The sequence below is a fragment of the Clytia hemisphaerica genome, unplaced genomic scaffold, assembly GCF_902728285.1.
Source record: "Clytia hemisphaerica strain Z4C2 unplaced genomic scaffold, Clytia hemisphaerica genome assembly, whole genome shotgun sequence".
Classification (NCBI taxonomy): domain Eukaryota; kingdom Metazoa; phylum Cnidaria; class Hydrozoa; order Leptothecata; family Clytiidae; genus Clytia; species Clytia hemisphaerica.
This window is the reverse complement of record NW_027103674.1, coordinates 441937-465368: the sequence shown is the minus strand read 5'-3', so window position 1 is coordinate 465368 and position 23432 is coordinate 441937. Positions and strand designations below refer to the sequence as shown.

The 23432-nt window shown below is 35.1% G+C and overlaps 1 long non-coding RNA gene across 1 annotated transcript; it reads left to right on the top strand.

The window, feature by feature from the left end:
• The first annotated feature begins 1595 nt into the window (after positions 1-1595).
• Positions 1596-18543, top strand: LOC136803579 (uncharacterized). The gene is made up of 3 exons (XR_010846157.1): positions 1596-1656; positions 3167-3209; positions 18457-18543. It is a non-coding gene; the product is annotated as an uncharacterized lncRNA (long non-coding RNA).
• The last annotated feature ends 4889 nt before the right edge of the window (positions 18544-23432 follow it).

The following is a 23432-nucleotide window of genomic DNA, read 5'->3' as shown; positions in this document are numbered from 1 at the left end:
GAAAACCGACCAAAAGAATCGACGACAAGAGTTATGAAATTACAAAGTAAACATATCTTTAATATTATTCAAAATAATCACTCTCTACTTCCACAAAATGTGTTTCAAAGCTAGAAAGGTCATACAATATTATATTATAGATGTACAAGAACAAATAGAACGTTAAAGTTTCAAAAAACGTAATAATGAACGTAGATAAATTTCAGATATCCGTTTCCAAGATTACCGTAGGATCACATAAGATTCCGATTCCCGCTCTAGCATTACTGGCGCTTTTCCGGGATCATTCCGCTAGTTTTCCCGGGCATACCGGCAGAAAAAAGTGAATTAATCCAAGCTGGCAAATCATAAAACGCAAAAAAGAAGTAATGTTTTGATTATTTTTATAATCGGCCAACTTGTTTCATTGTTTTCAACTAGTCGGAACTAACTATCATCTGTATTCAAGTGGCAAATGGAATGTTGTTATAGCAGGAATCGGAATCTTATGTGATCCTACGGTAAGGTTCTCAAAATCTGAACTGATGAAGTCTAGGTTTGAAAGGGACTATTTTGCAAGTATAAGCTTTAAAACGACGCTTTTACAAAGAGGACGAGAGGATGTCAATGAGACTAATACAGAAGAGTCAAGAGTATTGTTCTGTTCTACAGCTGTTCTAAGCCTACAGCGGAATGTCTCAACGATATGGGAAGAAACAAAACATAACAGTTGAAATAAAAAATCTGAATCAAAATCTGGAAACAATGTTGTTAGTACCACTATTCAGCTGAACATTTTATTCTAAATAGTTCAATAGAGGTATCTTTGAAATTAGCCTCGATCCCTTTAAGAAGGTGCAATGGCAGGCGAGTGGTGCGAGATAACAGCAGCAAAGCACCTGTGTTGGCTGTGCAATAAGTATTTGCAAAAAGCTGTTTGCCCCTCGCAGGGGTCTGCTCACCGCCGCGTCAAAACGATTTGCAAAAGAACCCTACATGCAAAAACGGCAAAAATAGACCCTGTCAGACACACATCATGAAATTGCACCCCTGTCAGATCAGGATTTTGTATTTTTAGATACCCTGTCAGTAATTCTGCAACACTGAAAAAGATACCCTGACCAGCGGCACGTCCCCGTACCTATTTTTGCCTAAGTGCCCCCCCCGGGAACCCACGTAAAATATTAACCCACGATTCTTTTAAAATAGAAAATAGAAATATTGTTTTAAATTGACACACTGTTGGCCCTTTTCGTTTAGTTCATTGAAATTTTTGGACCTTCATGGAGGTCCTACAAATTAACCTTTGTCCGTCCGTTTTTAGTTATTTACCAGATTTTTTCAAGATGAGCTCATTAGTTTTTTTTCTGAATTTTGGTACAAATATGAAAAATGGTAAACCCTGGAATCTGACGAAGCCCGATTTTTTAGGGCTAATTTTGGCCCAAATACCATTATAAGTATCATAATAAATTTAAGGCTTAAATTTTCTTTTTCAATGTCCAGTATGTTATTTTGAATGTCTATTATTCCTTGTTCATTAAAATAACCAGGTAGTATCGCTTGTTTAATATGTGGTTTTACTTTTTCTAGACTTTAGTGAAAATTGATGATGCCAAATTGACCAAAATGGTTCAAGATTTGATCGGTACTGTGGAAGAGATTTTAAATCAGAAGGTATTCATGATTTTTTTCTAATCTTCAAATATTCAATTCCTATAAGTCCTTTAAAAATTGTGCATCTTCTTTGAAAACGAGACCTTCTTCAGCTGATTTTTGATGCGCAGTAGAAACCGAAAAGTTGACGAGTTAAAGAAAGCCAGGGGACAACTAACCTGGACGACTGACGGGGACGTGCCCTTGTGGTGATCGAAAATCAGACCATGTGAGATCAACATTTTTGAGAAATCTTCGAAAAGCTTGATATTTGGATCCTGCGAGCCGAAGCCGAAAACTTTTTCAAATATCGACCTTTTCAGAGACAAAGATGACAAAAAACCAACCAACCATGTCAGAGCAATTTTCTAACCTTTTTTGATTTTGGAGTATTGTCAGAACTCTTGTCAAATTTCGGTCAATATTAAGAAACAATGGAATATAACATGAAAACATGAAAAAAATATATCATGAAAAATAATGTATTTTTGCGTTCTTTTCCCCGGGACTTTCCGCAGGTCAGGGTTCCATTTTATAGGCTCTAAAGATATCTGACAGGGTTGCAAAAACTAGGATATCAAAAACAGTATATGTTAAATTCCACTATCAGACAGGATCTACTTTCGTCTTTCAGGGTCCGAGTTTTACCTTACCTTTAAATTTTAATTTATATCTGACAAAGCCCACTTTTTCAAACCCCAGTAATACGTCCCGTTCGGTCGTCAAGGTTAATGCCCCCGGGTCTTTTACGAAGGAAATAACAATGTTACTAATTTGCATTAAAACCCTTTAACTGCCGATGTCGGCATATGCCGACATGAGCATTTTCGATTTCTTTGCCGGTGTCGGGATTTGCCGACATGGGCACTTTCCATTTCTTTGCCGCAAGATTCAACACTTCTACAAAGATTTTGTATTAGATGGTTTGAAATGAAAAAAGATAAAAGCTTTTCTATGTTGAAAAATAACTACTTTATCGGGGAAAACTTCGTCGGGAAAAATTTTCGTCGGGGAAAAATTCGTCACTTGCTGGTAGTTGGTAAACGCATTAAGGCCGGGGAAAATTTTCGCGTCGGGGAAAATATTCGTCACTTGTCCAAAATTTCGTCACTTTTCCCCGACGAAGTTTTCCCCGATAAGGTATTCAACAATGTTCAACTCCAAATTATATTCCTTGGCTTATACTTCATATATTATTATAACGTTTGGCTTAGATTGATGAATATTGTACCTTCCATGTTAGGGAGATCAAATATTTAGAATGGTGCCCCTATGCCTTTTTAGATTAGTATTACGATACTTTAATTTTAGCGAGAGAAATTTTAGCGCTAACTGGCGAATCAGAAAAGTATATAAAATACAACTTGTTCTAAATTTTCTATTGAAATTCAAGCCTCAGGATTCGGTTAATATAGCCGTACAACTTTGAAAAACTATTCGTAAACTATTCGTAAACCATAGAAGAATAGAATTTGTGACAGAGAGAATTTTTTAAACGTTTCAATTTTAATTATGCTTTTAATTTTTGTAGGTGTCATGTTATCGAATGTCTCTATTCAAAGAAGGCAAACAAGGTTTGTAAATCTATTCATTCATTCATTCTTCCATTTCATACAATATAACTAAACAGATGCTTTGGTAAAGATCTTGTTTAGATACAGTCTCATGTGGACTTCCTCGAACTTACCAGGTGTAATTTTGATTCCTATGTACTTTTTTTCCTTTGTCCGCTTCATCTTTCCAAAGCTTTATTAGGTGCTCTTTCTGATCAGTACAGATCATATGATTTTGAAACACTATATATTTTTTGGGAATTAAAAAAATCTTATTGCGCAAATTGAACAATCATGCCTTATATTTTTCTACTAAATGCCGATCTGAAGTTTTATTTGATGATGTCATGCGTCTTTCCAAGCGAAACCAAGAAAACTTTTTGTTTCAGAACCAGTTGTGGAAAAAGGTCTGGAGTAGTTATACAAATTGACAATTTTTGCATCTTAGATCAAATAGATCCTATTAACAGCTTTGAGCAGAACCAATGGCAAGAGGAACAATACTGTCAAATTTTCCGTTTGATTGAGAAAATGGATATCAATTTCGATTCCAAAAAGGTATACTATTTTTTTTAGTAATTTAGCAATCACAAGATATACACAAATCACCAATCGCTTTCGATTTCGTTTTCTGAAAGGATTAGTCTGAGTTTTTGCCCCAACTTCCGGGGGTTATAGGCTGGGGCTAGACAAAAACTTCCAAAATTGAGAAGGTTTTTTGAGGAATTTATTTTACTACAGACAAACACCTCATTTAACCTTAAATGTCTAACTAAAAAGAAAATTAACTATAAAAAGTTCTTCGGTAAAATCATAGATATGTCAAGTCAAGGATGGGTGTTGTGTTTGTACGAACCTTAAAAGTTAAATTCTTTAGCCGTCTATCTAAGGGTCCAAAAATGGTAAAAATTTCAAAAAGCAAGAAAAAGTCTTTATAAAGGATTTATGTCTTAGAAGGTTCTCGAAAATCGAAGGTTGCAGAAAATCCCATCAATGATCACGCATTTTCGGTCTCAGGGTTTACGCTCAGGGTTCATCTCAGGGCTTGCTTAACCTTTTTAACTTTAAAATAATTTTCACACCCTACCTTATTATTTTTATTTTTTTTTATTTCCCGATTGGAAGGGTTGGTCCTTAGTAATTAAATTTAAAAACCCTAATTCTAATTCATTCAAACTGTTTAAAAGAATATTAACTAAGAATAATTTTGAAAGATTATAAAAACTTTTTGTATATACATATTTTTAGAAAAATGAGTGCATTAGTTTGGTGCTTCTCCCAGAGGTTGCTTGCAAAATTCGCCAAGTACTTAAAAAGGTATTCATTCATGTCATTCATATATTTCAAATTATTCTCACAAAACGATATAAACAATTATGATAACGAAAGATTCTTGAGATTTAAGACAGCTCCACGAAGAACCACTCGAGGAAACTAGAAAGAACAGTAATATTGCAATAGTTATTTAAGATCATAAATTTTTTTCCTAGGAATCAGAAGAAGAAGAAGTAGCTGCTGAAGAAAATGACGTTTTTAACTTCTCAAACTCGGTATTAAATTTAATCGGGCGTGTCCCCCTTTTTGGACCTACCTCCGGGTGCCCCGGTGGAGGTCCTATGAATTAACCTCTGTCTGTTCGTCCGTTCGTTCGTTCGTTCGTTCGTCTGTTACCAGCTTTTCTCGAGATTGGCTCATTAGTTTTTTTCTGATTTTTTGCACAAAGATGCAAAATGGCAATGGCCAAAATGTGAGGCATATTTCCGGCCGAAAATGCCGGAAATATGCCGGAAAACCCGGTTTTTTGGCATTTTCTCAAGATTTCATCATCAGTTTTTTCTGATTTTTTGCACAAAGATGCGTGTTAGCAATGCCCAAAACTTGGCCGAGTCCGATTTTTGAGAAAAAATTTTTTCCGGCCGGAAATGCCGGAAATATGCCGGAAATCGCCGTTTTTCTGGATTTTCATTGGACTTTTTCCATATTATTGGTTGTTTTTTTCATTCAAAAACATTATTAATAGCAATGCCCACCATCAAGCATGTTTCAATTTTCAATAAAATTGATTTTTGAAGCCGGAACTTTCTAAAAATCGCCGGAACAACCTATTTTCGCCGGAAAGACAGTATTTCTTGAATTTCTCGAGCTGTACTTTATATTTTTTTATGAAATTTTGCACACTGATGCAAAATGACAATACCTAAAATGTGACGGGGCCCGATTTTCGAAAAACATTTTTTTCCGGCCGAAAATGCCGGAAATATGCCGGAAAAACCGGTTTTTTTGACATTTTCTCGAATTTTCATCCTTATTTTTCTCTGATTTTTTGCAGAATGATGTGTATTCGCTCAAAACATGACCGAGTTCGATTTTTGAGAAAATGTTTTTTCCGGCCAAAAAAGCCGGAAATTTTCGTTTTTGCAGATTTTCATTGGATTTTTTCGTTTCATGTCTTTGTTTTTTTCAAACAAAAACATCATTTATAAGAATGTCCACGATTAAGCATGGTTCAATTTTCAATGAAACTGATTTTGGTACAGGAACTTTCTAAAAATCACTAGAACAGCCAAGAATCGCCGGATTCCATGAATTTCTCGAGTTGTTCACGTATTATTCTGCATTTTCATACTATTGTTCTCATTTTTCAATTGTCTTATTATATCAATCTTCAGGTAGGTCCATTCAGCATGTAGCTTGTTATTTTTTTTGGTGAACGATTTAGTTTAGACTTGAGTTTCGTTATTTTCTTCAGGAAATGTTAAGTATCGATACTACTCCTCTTAAATACTCCTCTTAGATACTACTCCTCCTAACCTTGGTATGTCTACTTTGTTCAGAAATTGCAGGTCCACATGTTTACAGCAGATTTCGGGTCAAAGCTCGTTCGTCGCGTTGACTTTTATACTTAACCTCGCTAGTGACGTGAGAGGCGACTTCACTACTCACTATGTATATGTAGGGCCCTCGATCAGGAACATGGATCAGGATCAGAATCAGGAACCCACTAACCACTGGACCATGCATGTCCACCGGTCTTCCCACTTCCCCCTGCTAACACACCACTACTGACGTGAAACTATTTAACCTTTTAAATTTATTTAGAATGTTGTAGACGATAGTGGTCTAGAAGCCTCCCAAAATACAAAGGTAATTTTTTAAAAGAGCAACTTTTGTCTTGAAAATAAAAACATTTCTTTTTTGTAGGCTAAATTTCTAACTTTCATTCTTTCTGGATTAAACGCAAGCTTTTTTGGCTGGTGTAGAACCAGGGAGGTGTTTTCTACAACGCTTCGATATTTTTTGATTTAGAGGTGCTATGATCATGAAACCTGACAGATATATCATGATAGCAATATTGTGGAACAAAAAATTATTGATGACGCCATCTGAAAATTGCTGACGTCATCATAATTTTGTCACCTTTCGCATTTTCGATTAATTAAGCAAAAAAGTATACTCTGCGAAAAAATCATTCCAGAGCGAAAAAAGTAATCTTTCTTAATTCTGTTTTCAGATTCTGAAAACTAAAACGATGATCTATCACATATCCTCTGGTTTTTAACGGGGATAAAAGTCATAATTTAATACTGAAGATGAGTAAAGTAATGCAATTAATATTTCTTATTAATGACGTCATAATTAATGACGTCGTTAATTCGGGAATATTTTAATGATGGTTTCTTCGAAAGCCCTTAATAAAAGCCAATCACTGTACAAATTTCAAGTAAATAGCATTACTCCTTCAAAAGTTATTAGCATTTCAAATTTACACAATTTTATTTCATTTTAGTTAGGTTTATGATGTTGTTTCAGAATAAAAACCCTAAGACTATAATGTTAAAATTTTGTAGGCTTTCGTCTTTTATATTTTTACTAAAACTCAGAAAGTTTTGTAACGTTTCATTAATTTTTCGTTGAGTTATAAGGCAAAAACCAACGGCGTTGTGGAAAACACCCCCTGGGGTAAATAGGGTTATAAGTTATGTATCTTTCTTTCAATCCGTTCTTTGGAGAATCAAGGCGAATTTTTAACAGCTATTGAAGTATTCTATTCTCGCGTTCTATTCCAATATGTGTTATTCTATGTTAAGTAGAAACATTGCGAATTTTCTGGACTTTGCTATACAACTCGATTACAAAAAGAATTCATTGTACCGGGTGATCCACAAAAAAGTTTCCTCTTTGAGATGATTTCTTTTGAAAAGTACTGGGAATTAAAAAAAAAATCTTGCATCGTAAAGAGGAAAGGCTAACTTAAATTTTGATGTATCATACATAAAATTTTGATCAATATTCAAGAAGCTATAAAGAAAAAACTTTTTTTGTGATTTCAGAAAATCGTCAAAAAACGTCTAAAACGAGGGTATCAAAATTAGGCCTTTTTTTCCCATCCCCACTGAACTGAAATCCCCAGTCATCCCAAAAATACTGGAATATCAATCCCCATCGAGTTTCAGTCCGTTATTTATATCCCCACTGGCTGAAAAAATTCTACCAGGTCTGTGAGAAGGGGGTGTATAAAACGTCATAATTAAATTATACAGAGATAGCCAGACAGATAATACAGAATCTCAGTGTTGGTCAAATTTCATAGATAGCAAATTTCCGGGGCATCTATCCGGGGGTGAATTTCTCAAGGGAAAATGTTTTCTAAAAAATATTTCTATAAATAAACTATGTTCCATTTTTTTGTGCTCTAATTGAATCGACGTGTTCCAAATTTGAGCACAGGCACCGGAAAGGAAAAGTATAAGTACAGCTTCATCATTTAGAAATCGATCACACACCTTTTCACTAAACCTTTTAGATCTATGACGAAGATATAAGCTCAGAAGAAGAAGAAGAAGAAGAAGAAGAAGAAGAAGAAGAGGAAGAAGATGATCCAAAAGATTTAGATTTTGTACCAGTAAGTTTCCAGCTCCGTTAATAACATATGTCCTATCCAAATCAACTTTGATAATAACCAGCCATATCTTTTTAATTTTTTGCTTCTCTTATCTTTGTTCCAAAATTTACCTTTATTTGGATGAAAGATTTTTCAATTTTCTTCGAGTGCCCTCTTTTTAGTATCCATTCCAATATTTTGGTATAAATTTCTAAAAGGCTTATGAAAGATAAAAACGTCTTCAGAATCTTCTTTGTTTTGAGTAAATCAAACAGATCATCCAATTAACATGTAATTAGATTACATTAGGTTAATTATGCCTTAACCTTTCCAGCACGCAAACTTTTTTGAAAAAGGCCAAAAAGTTCATCATTTTTTTCTGGAAATTTATTCTTTCAAAGGCCATTTCTCGACCAGGACAACTAATTCAGGTATCAACTTTGGTATCGTTGGAAAGCTTTTTTTCTCAGCTACAAAAGATTTTTTTTCTCTGAATCGCAAGTGGTCAGGAGTTAAAAGACTGTGTATCGGTAAAACGACCTTTTCAAAATGACTTTAGTCGTCATTCGGGCTGGAAAGGTTAATGAATGATGATGTCCTTAAATTTGAAATTGAATTTCTCGAATAGGTTGATGAGGAATCCGACGAAAGTGATTGTGAAGCCAAACCTGATGACGTAATATAATCATTGTATTTTTCCTTTGAATTCAGAAAAAGAAATTGAAAGAGTTCTAAGTCAGAAAAGAAAGACATTTTCAATGTAACACATTTTTGTATCCTATGGAGCAGGGATCACTACAAAGCAAAAATATAATTTTGGAAAATAGCTCGGTGCTAATTTCTGCGACTCTGCAGCGACTTCTGTTGACCAATTTCCAAGATTGTTATTGAATTTATGTTACTTTTTATTTTAGGCCAAAGGTTCTTCTAAAATTGCAGTAAGTTAATTTTCCTGAGATAAACTTATATCGAAATAATAAAACGGTATCCAGTTCAAACCTTTTTGACAGAAAAATTATGACATTTTTGAAGGTACAAGATGGATAACTTTAACCAATATGAACCCTACTTTAATTTTGCGTAAAGATTCCGAGTCTTAAACTGTCATTTTACATTTCAGAGTGATAGTGAAGATGAAGATGTTTTTGGCGATGAAGATGGCATTCTTGAATCTGCACGTGCTGTAAGTAAAATAAAAAGGTATTTGGAAAATATATGTAACTGTTTCGCTAAAGTTAAACTTCAAAAGCTACTTTATTCGCGGTTTCGTGGTCGAGTTAGAAAAACCGCGAAATTAAAATGCCCGCGAAATTTTCATGGAATAACGTAGCTCCTATTCTGCAATCGGGGAACTTTTTTAAGTACAGGACATTCTACCCCACGAGGCACTGATTTTTGAATTCTCTTGTTTTTGCAACCCTACCTGGGACTCATGGAAGTGAAAAAGGTACCCTGACCGGCAGCACATCCGTTTAACCATATTCGTGTCAGGTGGGGGGGGGGGTTTACACCACCCTAGCGTTTTCATCTAATAACTTATGGAAAAATTTCTGAGGCCCTCTGAATTTTTCTGGATTTTAATAAAATCTTATAAACCAAAACTGTGCCAATTCTCACATCTGTAGACTCTCTAGTTCGGGATTTATGACTTTATTATCAAAAGAGATCAAAAATCCCTACTAAAATCTCAATTTCTTAAAATGGCCATAACTTTTGATAGAGCCATTGAATTAACTTCAAATTTTGACAGTTATTAAATATCAATAACAAGTTTTAGAAACAGTTAAAAAAAATTCAAAAAATTCATGACGTCATCATCTATGACGTCATCGTGTTTTGAAAAATTTACTCATATTCAACATAGGTTTTACGAGCCAGATTTTATTTTTAGTCAAAAACCGGCAAATATATGAAAGACCGACCTTATAGCTTTCAGAAAATCAAAACAGAATTGAAAAAGCTTTATTGGTTCTGTCCTGAATGACATTTTAGTAGGATATACTGTCTCACAGTTCAGTGGCAGCTGTAAACTTTTTGATGACGTTATCACTTTTTGGATGACGTCATCGGGTTAATTATTTTTCAAAATTAGTTCTAATAGTAACAGGGAACATTCGTGCAAAGTTTCATGATCATACCTCTTCTAGATAATAAATTATCGAGGGTGGGCTAAAAAAAACCCCTGAGCCTGTCAAATTAAAAAAAGCCTGACATTAATAGGGTTAACCTTTTTTGTCTAAGTACCCCGTACCTTCACTACCTGAAAACGCCTGAAAATCACAGAAGCTTGATAATTTAGAATATTTTGGTTCATATTTACAGGCTATCAATAATGATGATGATACAGATTCGATAGTATACGAGGAAGTGAAGCCTGTTGGTATGCGAAATTTTAATATATTGGGCTTTCCTAGAAAAAAATTGTGCAGGGGGCTAGAGGATATGTGTCCGGGGGTAGAAAAAAATCAACCCATGTCCAGGGGTAAATTTGGGTGTCCGAGAGAGGACATATTAACGCTTTTCAAGGGGTAAAACTACTGTCCGGGGGTCGAAAATGCAAAATGTCTGGGGTAAAGTATCAGAAAAAGCTTATATCATCCTAGCTAGAAAACCTGCCCCCTCTGTTTGTACATAGTTAGCGTACTTAGCACTATAAGGAGTAAACGAGAATAAAGTAAAAAACAGTGTAGCCAGGGATTATTTAAGATGCCAATTTTGTCCGCAGTTTCTGATTGGTTAATTTTTTATTGTTGTTATGATTTGATAAACAAAAGTATGGACGTTAAACAGAACTATCTTTTTAAGTGATTTTCTTACATGATAGTGGTATTTTTGTAACAGAGTATGGATCTCCAAACTAATATCATTAACCCCCCTGCACAATATTTTCTGGTAAAGCCCATTATTTTCCCACATTTATGTCATTTAGGAAAACCTAAGGATGAACAAACTTTTTAAAGCATGATCAGAAGCAAAATGTCTAATTGTTTTAATTTTTAATTTCTTATTCTACTGTTTAACAACGATTTTCAGAGAGCCTTCCTTAGGGTGAAAAACAAACAGCAAAGCTTGATCACCTTGATCATTCTTCTAAATGATTCTTTCTAGAAATCAAGAAAACAAACGATGGTCATCTGCCACATTTTTGTAAATTTTGCAAGGAAGTTATTCAACCACCAATGAATCGGCATTTTATGCGGCAACACAAGGAAATTACAGAAGTTAAAGAAGCAACTAAAATGAAGCCCAGGTCGAAGGAAAGATTGACCATTTTCAAAAGGCTAACTGCGGAAGGTAGGAATATTTTTTAGGAACATATACAGTATAGTAGATAAAACGTTAATTTTCAACATGTTTTATAGCTAGCATGTAATTTTTGCGACCAAAGCTGGTTCATTTCAAAGAATGATATATTTAAAGACTTTTTCGCGAGGAGGTTTTTCTGCTAAATCCTGGCAAAACCACTTGGGCCCAAAAATTTAACGAGAATTCAAAGTCAATAAAACCCTAAACCACTTACATCAATCGAAAGCTCTCGATGTAGAGGAATTTTCGGTGGATATAGCCGATTTCTCAACATAACTCAAGTAAATTGACCGGAAAATGACGTCAAAATGCAACTTTGACGTTAACTGTCTAACCCTCAAAGAACATTCTGACGAGTTATCTCGTCATTCAAACGCGAACTCCTAAACAAAATCTGCTATGGGACATAATCTCATGAGAGAAGGCAAAATTGAAAACTTGAAAATCTTTCTAATTTATTTTTAAAAGTAAAAACTTGGAAATTGCTTAAAAGCGTTTAGAACGAAATCATTTAATAATTGCAAAAAAAAGTTGATTCCGAACTTTTTTTGAGGTTCAGCTATTTCGGATAGTTACTGGTCAAGTCATCAGTAATAGTCCGACTTTATCTAAGCATGAAATTTACGAAGAAAAAGATGTACATCATGTCTCTTTTTTGAATTTTTTTTTAAGCTCTATCCAAAAAAGTGTAATTTTTGGTCGGCTCGTTAAAGAAATTATGTAAAAAAAAACGTGGTCAAAATCTCACAAAAGTCAATATTGTCACTTTAACTCCGAAGGACGCCTATATGTGCGTCCAAAACAGGACAAATTACCATACCCAAGAAATTTAAGAAAAAATTAAGAAAAAGTTTAAAAAAAGACTGCGCGTTGAAAGGGTTAACATTGATTTTGAGATTGGCAATCACACCCTTTTTACAGGTCAAAACTGCGGGTATTTTAACCTGTAAAATAGGCGTTAGAATTAAAAAAACTCGCACAAGAGAGGTTTACCTCGCTGATATTTGAATACTCTACACGATAGAGCTTTAATATTGCCATGTTTCAAGCGATTGATTTTTAACTGAAGTTTCTCATTCCCTAACACCATATAAAATATTTCCATGATACTGGGTTATGACTGGGTTCGTGATTCCTCTGTTTGCTTAAATACAGATATTCTTTGCTTACAGGTGATTACGAATACAACTGTGCTGCACTCAAAACGAATGGTGATCTTATTTGTGCCAGACACCACACCAAGGACGAGGACGTTGTATTTTGTCCCCATTGCTTAAAGATGTTCGCGGCACGTTCCTATATACAACACAGTAAAAGGTGTGATCAAAACAAAGAAAAGAAAAAAGAAACATTAAAGTGCGCAAGAATGATGAGGGCCACAAATGAATGCGACTCCCTTCGCTTCCTTGATATGTTTCACAAGGTAAGAGTCTAGTGTGGTGTATGTGTATTATTAAGTGGCTTTAATCTCACACTTTCATAATGTAGCAATATTTTTAACCTTACTTACAAAAATTTTAGGTTTTTCTTTATTCCCTATCTGGTTTAATGTTTTGATAGGAAAATTCAAGCATTTTTGGTCTGCAAAATTGCCTTTTTGAGGTTACAAAGGATCTACGATTCTTTATTCATGATAAAAATAAATGGAAAGTAGTTATCTATATGTAGAGAATACGCAGTGATTTGTTGTTGTTGTTGTAGTTTTACTAGCTCAAAAGTTGGAAAAAATAAACTCGGGAAAGGTGTATAACACTCTTTGTAGTATTCCCTTGTATAAATTTCAGTTGATGTTGTGTGCAGTTATTTAATTTTTGCACAGATATGTAAATATTCCCTTAACCCCCCGGGGGGGGGGGTACTAGGGCAAGATGGGTTACGGGGATGCTCCGCTGGTCAGGGTACCTTTTTTGACCTCCACGAGTCCCAGGTAGGGTCGCAAAAACACCAAAATAGAAAAATCAGTCCCCCGTAGGGTGCCTATTTTTGGAAAATTTGGGGAAAAAGTAGAAAATTTGAGAAAATTTTGGAATTTCAGTCCCATTCAGGGTCACTTTTTTCGCAAATTTCGAGTCCCACGTAGGGTCCATTTTTCGAACCTCAGCGGAGCACCCCCGTCGGTCGACAAGGGTAGTACCCCCCCCCCGGGCTTAACCCCCATTAAATGCGGGAAGGTTAAAAATATTGGAAACTTCACAATGAGGATGGTAATGTTTCTTTATTTCTAACTTAGGTTTACGGAAAGGCATACTCAAACAAGGACCTGCAGCTCATCATTCGAAATGATCAGCTATTGCTTGTTTATTTGAATTCGATGGCCAACGCGAAAGAGGTTGCAAGGTATCAAGACATAAGATGGGGTGAGTTATTCAAAAGTCAAAAAAAATCCATCTTCATTTGTCTAAATTCTATTTGCTGATTATGCTTATAGCCATTTTTGACACTTTTTTCGTCAAGGACTTGCTTTTCCTGTTAGGGTTACCCGTTCAGTGGGTGATTTCCGGAACCAAGAGGATTCACGAAATCGTTCAGCTACCAAAGAAGACAAATTTTTGAACAAGATAGATTGAGTTTAGGAGCATGCGCGAAATGGTCATGCGAATATTTGAGATTCTTTTCTCAAAATGTGCAAACCTCTATAGTAAAGAAGGGGTTAAGCTGAATTTAGACATTCGATACATGACAGGAGAGAAAAAATATTTATTTTAACCTTTTAGGAATCAACATCTTGGCAAAAATCTTGAAGAAATTGAGGGAAATCACAAACCAGCCAAACCTCCACTCAGAGGCCTTAGTATTACCTAGAAATTATGACGACGTCGTCAAAGCTGTTTTGGATATTACTGGTACGTCTTTGATATCTCCTGAAGATGAACAATTCTTTAGCTTTTAGGAGAAAATATTTTCATTTACTCAACTACTCAATTAGGGATATGATATATAGCGTAGCCAATGAAACTCGATCCTTCCAGTCGTCTCTATCCATCATAGCTGTCTTGGGGTTTTCTGGGAACAAGCCAGTGTCGCGGGAGATAACATCCAGATATGTGATTTTTGGACGTCCAACAGAACGACTACCATGTCTTGGGTTCCAAAGAATCAGCTCGCTGACCAGCTCATCTTTGCTTCGGAAACAGTGGCCTGCAAAACGCAATCGTCTTTCACAGATTAATGTTCTTTCGTCGGGTGTTGTTGCCATGAGATGTTTAGAACTGCACGCAGCATCCGTGTGTACGTCCCATCTAGCATCTTTTCGTGTGCTTTGGTGAGCGTCCATGCGGCTGAGCCATATAGTAAGATAGACTCTATAACAGCTCTGAAGAAATTGCGTTTTAGGTCTTTGCAGAGATTTGACTTCCATATAACTTGCATCTTATTGAGTGCAGACCATGCTTTGGCGTTTCTGATCTTGATATCTTTCTCCGTGGAGGAAATCTCACTTCCAATGTATACGAAACTGTCAACGTTCTTTAACGGGTTTCCGTTTGCTGCCTTAATCATAATTTTGTTAGCTTGATTAAAATTAATTGCTTCAGTTTTCTTCAGGTTGACGTAGAGCCCTATCGAGGCTGCGTACTTTTCAAGGGCGTGTAAGAGACGTTCATCATGAGTGGAAGTGCTCGAGAGGATCGCCAGATCGTCGGCATAGTCAGCGTCTGTTATTTGTTTGGCTGGATTTCCTCTCCCAGCAGATGGATGTAGGGTGAAGCCAAGGTTCGAGTTGTTGTCAAGAGACATCCTTAGGAGTAGTGCAAGGATGAACAGAGGCGGTGCCAATGTATCACCTTGAAGAACTCCCGCAGCAATCCTAAAGAATTCTGTGTCTCCATCAAGTGAGCGAACCAACGATTGTGTATCTTTGTAAAGCATCATGATTGCATTGACAGTCACTTCTGGTATTCCATATACTTTCAGTATTTCAGCAAGTTTACCCCTATGAAGGGAGTCGAATGCCTTGGAAAAGTCTACAAATACGATGTCAGCTTGTAAGTTTTTGGCTTTCACTCCTTCTAGCAGCCTCCTGACTGTTAGAATCTGTCCTTGTGTAGATCTATTAGGTCTAAAGCCATTTTGATTTCGTCGGAGCACTTTCTCTAGTTCTGGAAGGATTCTGTCACGAAGAAGGGAATTGTAAATTTTTGAAGCAATGCAGGTTAACGTGATTCCTCTATAGTTGTTAGGGAGAGATAAATCACCTTTTTGGGGGAAAGGTAGGATGCAACCTTTCGTCCAGTCCGATATTTTGTTTTGTTGGTAAACGTCGCTGCAGAAACGCAGAAGATAATCGTTAAAACGACCGGTTTTCCACAATTCTGGTGGTATTCCATCAAGACCAGCAGCTTTGTTGTTTTTCAACTTTTTAGCGAGATTTCATTACTCTGCCAAGGTAGGAGATTCGCTTTGCCAAGTTGACAATTATGTTTGCCATCGTTCCGCATCGTTCACTTTTTTTTATTGCAAGCGTGATATTTTTCAATACATATAAAGATGAAAACAATACTTTCCCTAACTGGTGATTAAACTTAGTCATGTAGGGCGACTTTACACTGAAAGCTTTTCTACTGGCAAATGGAAAATTAATTTCACGATTTGTTTTATACAACTAAGACATTTTTTCCGACATTAAGTAAAAAAACGGTTTGAAAAGTTTAACCTCAAAGTGCAGATCATTTTCTGAGAGTGCAGAATTCTAACGTTCATTACTTTATTATGTAATCTTTAAACTTCAACAAGTATATTTTTTTAAGCAACAAAAAATTCATTTCAGACCAGTAAGACAATTTGAAAATGTTAATAAAGTGCATCTTTTTGTTTTTAAACTGCTATTATGTCGGATTCTGAAGTCCAAAAAGTATTTTGAAGATTTTTCAGATAATTTCGTTCTTCAGCAGTACTTATTTGGACTTTTTTGGCATTCAAAACCCATGAATACCTTAACGGGATTAATTTTCGCGAGGCAATTAATTTCAAAAATTATTTAATTTTTGCGGGACTTATTTTCGCGAGGACTGGAATTGTAAATTCTTTTTTAAACCAGCTTATTATCTTTACAAAACACACAAAACCTATCAAAGTTAAAAGTATTTGAAATTTTACTGACAGCTAATAGACCTTTTCATAAATTGCGTTACGAGCAACGACTGCCTCGTTTTGAATTGAACACTATGGTAACCGAGGGAGCTTATCAAAACTTGACTTCATTGATAGATGTGTCATTTTGAGTCTCGCGAGACATTATCACCTTGGTTATTGTATGAAAATTAGGCAGTCGTGACGTAATTTATGAAAAGGTCTATTAGAAATTATCTTTAAAAAAAGAGCCAGTCAAATTCATGGCACATGTTGATAAAACATAAATTTCACTTACAATTTAATTTTGAATTCATGTTTTTTTGCCCAAATACCCTAGGAAAATGAAAGAAATCTGGTGAAAACAGAACAGGTGAATTCGCGAAATGAAATCCTCGCAAAAATTTTCGAACAGGTCGATTCGCGAAATTAAATCCAAGCGAAACAAGTCCACTCAACCCTATTCGTACTAGGGGGGGGGGGCTATTTTTGTACAAAGGTCAAACTTTTAGTAATAGCTCCTGAAATACAAATGCTATACCAACGAAATTTTGTTACTTTTGCTAACTGTTATATAGCATCAATATGAAAAACATTTCACACCCTAAAAATCACACCTTGAGCATGATGTCATTTTGACAAGCGGTTTGACAAGCAATTTTGTGTTAATTTATACAGTAAGGACGATGTGTACCAAATTTCATCCGAAAAGGATCAACTTGGTACAAAAATAGCCCATCCCTAGCTTTGAACCGCCCTTAAAAGCCTAGTACGAATAGGGTTAAGGTATCATGAGAGATCAAAGAGTGAAAAGACCTCAATCTTCTTTTTCTTTCAGGTTATGATGGTCCCCGGGAAATTGAGCAGGCAAATACCCTTCTCCATTGCGGATATCGGCTGAAAGGTTTGAGTGTGGTAGCAGAGTGCGAGGCTATCAAACGGGGAGAGCCAACAACCTCTTTTTCAAACTTTCAATCCTTATATGAGGCTGATTTTAAAACTTACCAAGAGAATGCAAGAATTGTCAAGGAAAGTAAAAGTCAAATGCTGCCATCAGAGCTTCCGTCGAGGGAAGATATCGACATTTTTAAATCTTTCTGTTCCGAAAAAATCAAGGAGCTGACATCGAAGCTGAATGGAGATGAGGGCACCCCCAGTCTCTACAGGCAATTAAACAGATACTGCCTCGCTCGTTCTTTGACTTTCAATGCACGGCGGGGTGCTGAAGTCCTTAAATTGACCTTGGACGACTGGGTTGGTGTCGTTGACGGCCGGTGGAAGAAAAGCAAGGAAATAGAGCTGCTGACCGACCCGATCGAAATAGCCCTTGCAAAGCGGCTGCAACTCTGTTATGTCAGAGGGAAAAAGAAAGCTGGATCAAATGCTCCAGCTATGGTAAGACTGGAATATTTCTATATTCATCGCAGTTTAGCCCGGAAAGTGTCAATGACAGATATCATAGTTTCCGTGGGGTTCAACCTCCCCACCTCCTATATAATCAACCAGCCCCTCCCCAAAAAAAGGGTGAAACACTTAAATAAAAGTAAAACAATCAAAGTCACTTTCCTTTGAAACGTCCTTCTTCGATTAAACATTTGTGAACTAACTTTTCATCTCATCTGATTTATTAAAAATTGTCGTGTTAGAAGGGAAAATGTAGCGGTACAGGCGGTGCTTTGAACAAAAAGATTATAATTTTAAAATCGTTCAATAAAATCTTTTGAGCTCTCGTTTATAATCATAACCCCCCTTAACAGTACTGAAATTGTGGAACCCCAAGGCAATTTTCGAAATCTTCAAAACCTCCTAAATTTAAGGGGAGGAAACTATGGATTTATGCATGACAGGAGGGCTTCGCCAATTTTTTTGAATTTGAAATCGTTAAAAAAGGGTTAAGATCTTGACTTGTATATTATCTAGTGTTAAATTTAGAATTTAGATTAAAACTTTGAGATTTTGAATTTTGAAGAACAAATTTAAATTTAAAAAATTTCAATTTTTATCTTTCACAAGGTACCAATACTGTTCACCGACGAGGTTTACCAGGGATTGTGTTCATTAAAGGCAAACAGGCATTTGAATAGAATTAAAAGTGAAAACAAGCTATTGCTGGCGACCAGTGGAGATCACGGGATCAAAGGTAACCTTATTTTTTCGACCTTATCACAGTTTGCTCAAAATTTTAACCCATGATAGTCAAATATAATTATGGGATTTTTTTTGCTTGTTTCAGAGAATCAAAATCAAAAAGCGCTATATTTGAATGTATTTTTGGTATATCGTTTATTTTTACACCAGTGGTAGTTCAACCTTAGGTTAGGAAGTTTATTAGATTTCAAGGCAAACAGAAAAATCCTTCGGAAGATATGGGACCCGAAATACCCTTTGGTAGCGCTTTTCTGTGAAATATCAAATCTCCAACTTCTTAACCTAAGGTTGGACTACAACTGGTGTAAAAATGAACGTTATAGCATAAGTAGAAAAAAAGCTCAATTTTTGCAATCACAAATTTAACCGCTAAAAATCACGAATTTTTCAACCAATAATACATTCAAATATAGCGCTTTTGATTCTTTAAAACAAGCAAAAAAAATTTCCATAGTTATATTTGACTATCAAAAGTTACAGGCATTCTTGTTTCCACTGCCAATTATAGCTGGACAGACTTTAATTGGTCATTTAAAGTGATAGAGATGACGCGTTCTTTAGAAAAAGTAATAAGATTCTTTTATTACATCTTAACGACCAACCAAATCAAATGAGAGCTTGTAAAAACTCCAGCTTGTCCCATTAATTTAGTATCTATTTTTATATTGGGCATAAAATCATTTTGACAATTATATGAATTGTTTCAATCCACTTTGTTCGTAAACTTCCTAAAACAATAATGCGAAATGTGAAATCCTCATAGTATGGGGCTTGAGGAGGAGTCAAGAACTTCTGATAAATGTTGCACCCCCCCCCAATAATATTTTCAAAAGTGGTTTCCTGGAAAAATCTAATTTAGTTGTATTTTTTTCTTCCTATATCGCAATTATTAGGCTATTTTGATGCGTTTTTATACCATCTAGAGGAGTCACTGAGCTTTAACCCCCCCCCCCCAAAAAAATGCTTCCTATGGCACTGTGTATGAGTAAAATGCTAATAGAAATAATATTAAATAATAATAACTGATATTTTAAGTGGCAGGTCATGAAATAATATATACATAATATATTCAAAGTCAGATGAATAAATTATATATTCAAAATAATCCTGAAAATTCCAGACTAGCAAAATCACAAAACGATACACAATACCTGCAGAAGAAAAGAGTTCTTATAAAAGCAATGGAAAGGCACGAGGTACCATTCAGAGTGAACATAGTAAGATTGTTGCTAGGGTTGGTCACGTTAATTTTCTAAATTTCTAAAAAATACCAAAGTATACAAATAAGAGAAAACTGTACTTAAAAAATATTTTACGTTTGTACTTAGGCAAATTTGAATGCCTCACCAAAGGCTTTTTAAACTTGAAAACTTTAAACCATGATAAAAATTTTAAATTTGTCACTTCTGAGTCATTTTGTCAGCTCAAAATTTCCGTTTTTACTCTTGATTCCCGAATGTTTATGTCGTGAATTTCGCGATTTTTCTTCCTTGTGAAAAATTTCTGTACGCCTAAAGTAGTATATCTCAAAATACCTATTTCTCCATGCTTCGTTCTCCAAACTTGATTTAGAGGCTTTACTATGGAAAACTTGGCAGGTCTATATCTCATCGCAAGTATGCATAACATGCTTGTTGAAAAATGTATATTGTTTTCATATAAAATTATTGAAACAATACCTGTGTATACCAGTGTTCTTTTCAATTTTGGAAAATCTTCATTCTCTTAGGCCGAGCTTTCGCCCTAAAGTCAAATTTAGGTTTTCCTTGTTTCTTTCTTTCATTACCCCGCTAATTTTCTTACCGTATAAATATTAGTCCTGTTTTTTTTGTTTGTCGGTTCTTTTTATTTTATTGTATTATTTTTGTACAACAGGTAATATAAAAGTAAAACAGTAACACGAGTTAAAATCTCTCCCAAATTTTTAAACAAATTATCTGTTTATTTTTGAGAGAAGAAAGTCTTTCTTGTAAAGTTTGAACCTAGCCCAAAGTTCTTTTTAAATTTTATCCTCGCGAAATAAATCTTAAAATTTTATCCCAATAAAGTACTTAAAATAAACCTTTTTCATATTTCCTTCACAAGGTTGGGATACACTTCAAGACCTGGCAAAGGAGATTCCAGGAATTAACAAGCCAAAACTTATAACGCCAACACGAACCCGAAAATACATGGCAACATTGCTCCAGTTAATGGACCTCAGCGATGCTGAGGTTACATGGGTTACCAACCACATGGGCCATTCAAAAAACGTCCATTATGCTTGGTACCGGAAGGTACGATTATCATTTTTCAATCATTTTCTTATCATATCTTGTAATAACAAAGTTTTTAAGCACTGTTTTCAAAAAAGTAAGCTACCTTGAAACTGAAGATTATATTAGCATTTAAATAGTTCCAAACGAAGTCCAGTATAGATACTAAACTTTATGGAGAGATCGCAGCATTATATCTGAATAGTTTAAAAATTTGAAAACACAAAATTATTGTAGTAGCTTAAAAACGAGAAAGAAGAAGAGCTTTAAGATTTTTTTAAAATGGGACATTTATCCCTTTTTTCTAGGAAAGCACTACTATAGAGCTGACGAAAATGGCTCGAATCCTATCTGCTGTAGATGACGGGTCCGAGCTTACGAACAAAAAGATAGCAGATCTAGGAAAAGGTAATTTATTATTGATCGTTAAACACCATCTCTGACACCCCCTTCTCACAGACCCGGTGGAGACTTTTCGCTCAGTTGAGATAACAATCTCAACCTAGATCAATAGATTATCACTCACATTGGAAATTGCAATGGGAGTGATAATCTTTTGTTCTAGATAAAAAAAGCCAGTAGAGATTCGAGTGCAGTTTTTCCGACTTTTATTTCCAATGGGGTAAGATCGCAAAGAAATTCCTGATGTGGATGAAATTTGAGGGTATTTTTCCCACCAGGGACGATTTTTTTAACAACTTCTTCTGATAAATAATTCCAAATGTGTATTACAGGCAGTGTTTGATTACCGAAATTGTTTTATTCAGTTTTGAACTGAACTTGGTTAAGGGAGAAAAAGTTCTTGAGAGATTTATACCTATACTTCACGTGTGGGTTTTTAATTTCAGAATGAATTTGATTTTTAGCTGATGAATTACCTAGCAACGTGGATCTAGATGTGGATGTAAATGTAAATTTGAATATCGGTCCTGGAACTTCAAAATCAACTGAGGGTAAGTCATTTAATGCTTTTATATCTGTGCGATATCTTAGTTTGATAAACAGGAGCCTTCGCATTTTATCATTATAATGGCTCAAAAAGTTATTACCTTTCATCCTTCGATAAGAAACATCAAATTTTCATTGGGCAAACAAAAACCATTTTTTGCACCAACAATATCTTTGAAATGCAATGTTTCAGTGAAGATTTCGAATTTTAACCTCGGTTGACTATATAATTTCCTCCAAAATCGAGAATTTTTATGCAATAAAGTATGCTATGCATGATATTCACCAATCCGGAATAAAATTAAATCTCCGATTGATTTAGTGTTTTGCCACCAGTTTTGGGATTAAGGGAATACTTAGAGTAATTAATTTCATTCATTGCGGGTGCAACAACTCCATTGTATTTTTTAAAGCAATTTAAGTAATAAGTAATATTTATCTATTCCCTTACCCTATTAGCCTCAAGCTTTTTTGACTTTTGTATCCCCAGGGGGGGGTAGAATCTACCACCCTCGATTATTTTCGATCTAGAAGAGCTATGGCCATGAAATTTGGTACACATGTTCTCCATCATGATACAATTTTCCAGGAAGAAAAAAAAAATTGATGACGTCATTCAAAAACTGATGACGTCATCACAAAATTTCCACCTGTCGGAAAAAAGCCCAAATATATGGTTTACAAAAATGTCTATTACAGTCGAACCAATAAAGATATTTCAATTCTGTTTGAAGATTCTGAAAGTTAAAAGACTGTTCTTTAACATAATTGCCGGTTTTGCAATTTCAATGAAGATTTTTTCTTAAAATCTATGCTGAAGATGAGTAAAACTTTCAAAATTTGATGACGTCATAAATGATGACGTCATCATTCTCAAAAATTTTCTTTAGATTTTTTAAATTTGTATTATCAATGTCTATCACGTGTCAAAATTTGAAAATTATTGAATGAATAGTTTAGAAGTTATCAGGACTTTAAAATTTTGAGTTTTAAGGATTTTAGCTGGGTTTTATGTCATGTTTCACAATAAAGTCATAAAACCTGATCTGGACAACCTATGACCCTAAAATTTTGTACAAGTACTCTTAATAAGATTTTATTAAAAGTTAGAAAGTTTCAAGTCGTTTGAAAATTTTTCTCCGAGATATAAACGAAAGAACTCCAGCGTGGTAGATTGTACCCCCCCCTGGGGCTAATCCCAAAACTTGTGGCAAAAGACAAAGTTTGCGGTAATCTTGTGTTATTCCGGATTAATGAATATCATAAATCGCGCCTTTTTTTACGCATCGACATGTCCATTGTATTGTACGGGGTAGACAAAAAATGTCACAAAACAAAATTTAATCTAATTCCCAGAGCAATTAGTGCTATAGAAAGTTTAAAAAATTGAGTCATTCTCTTTGTCTTCTCACGTCATTTTACGTTCTCCCATTAGAGGTAATAGGAGGAATACCTAATAGTGCATTCCATAAAACAGGTTTGACGTAAAGATTTCATTGTTTTGCAAACCTTTTTTTTTAGAAGATTTTAACTTGAGAGAGTGTCAAAAAAAGAGCTAAAGGCCCCGTTACACACGAGAATATTCCAGGCCGATATTCATTTTTTCGGGAATTTTTTTTTAATATCCATTTGAATAGG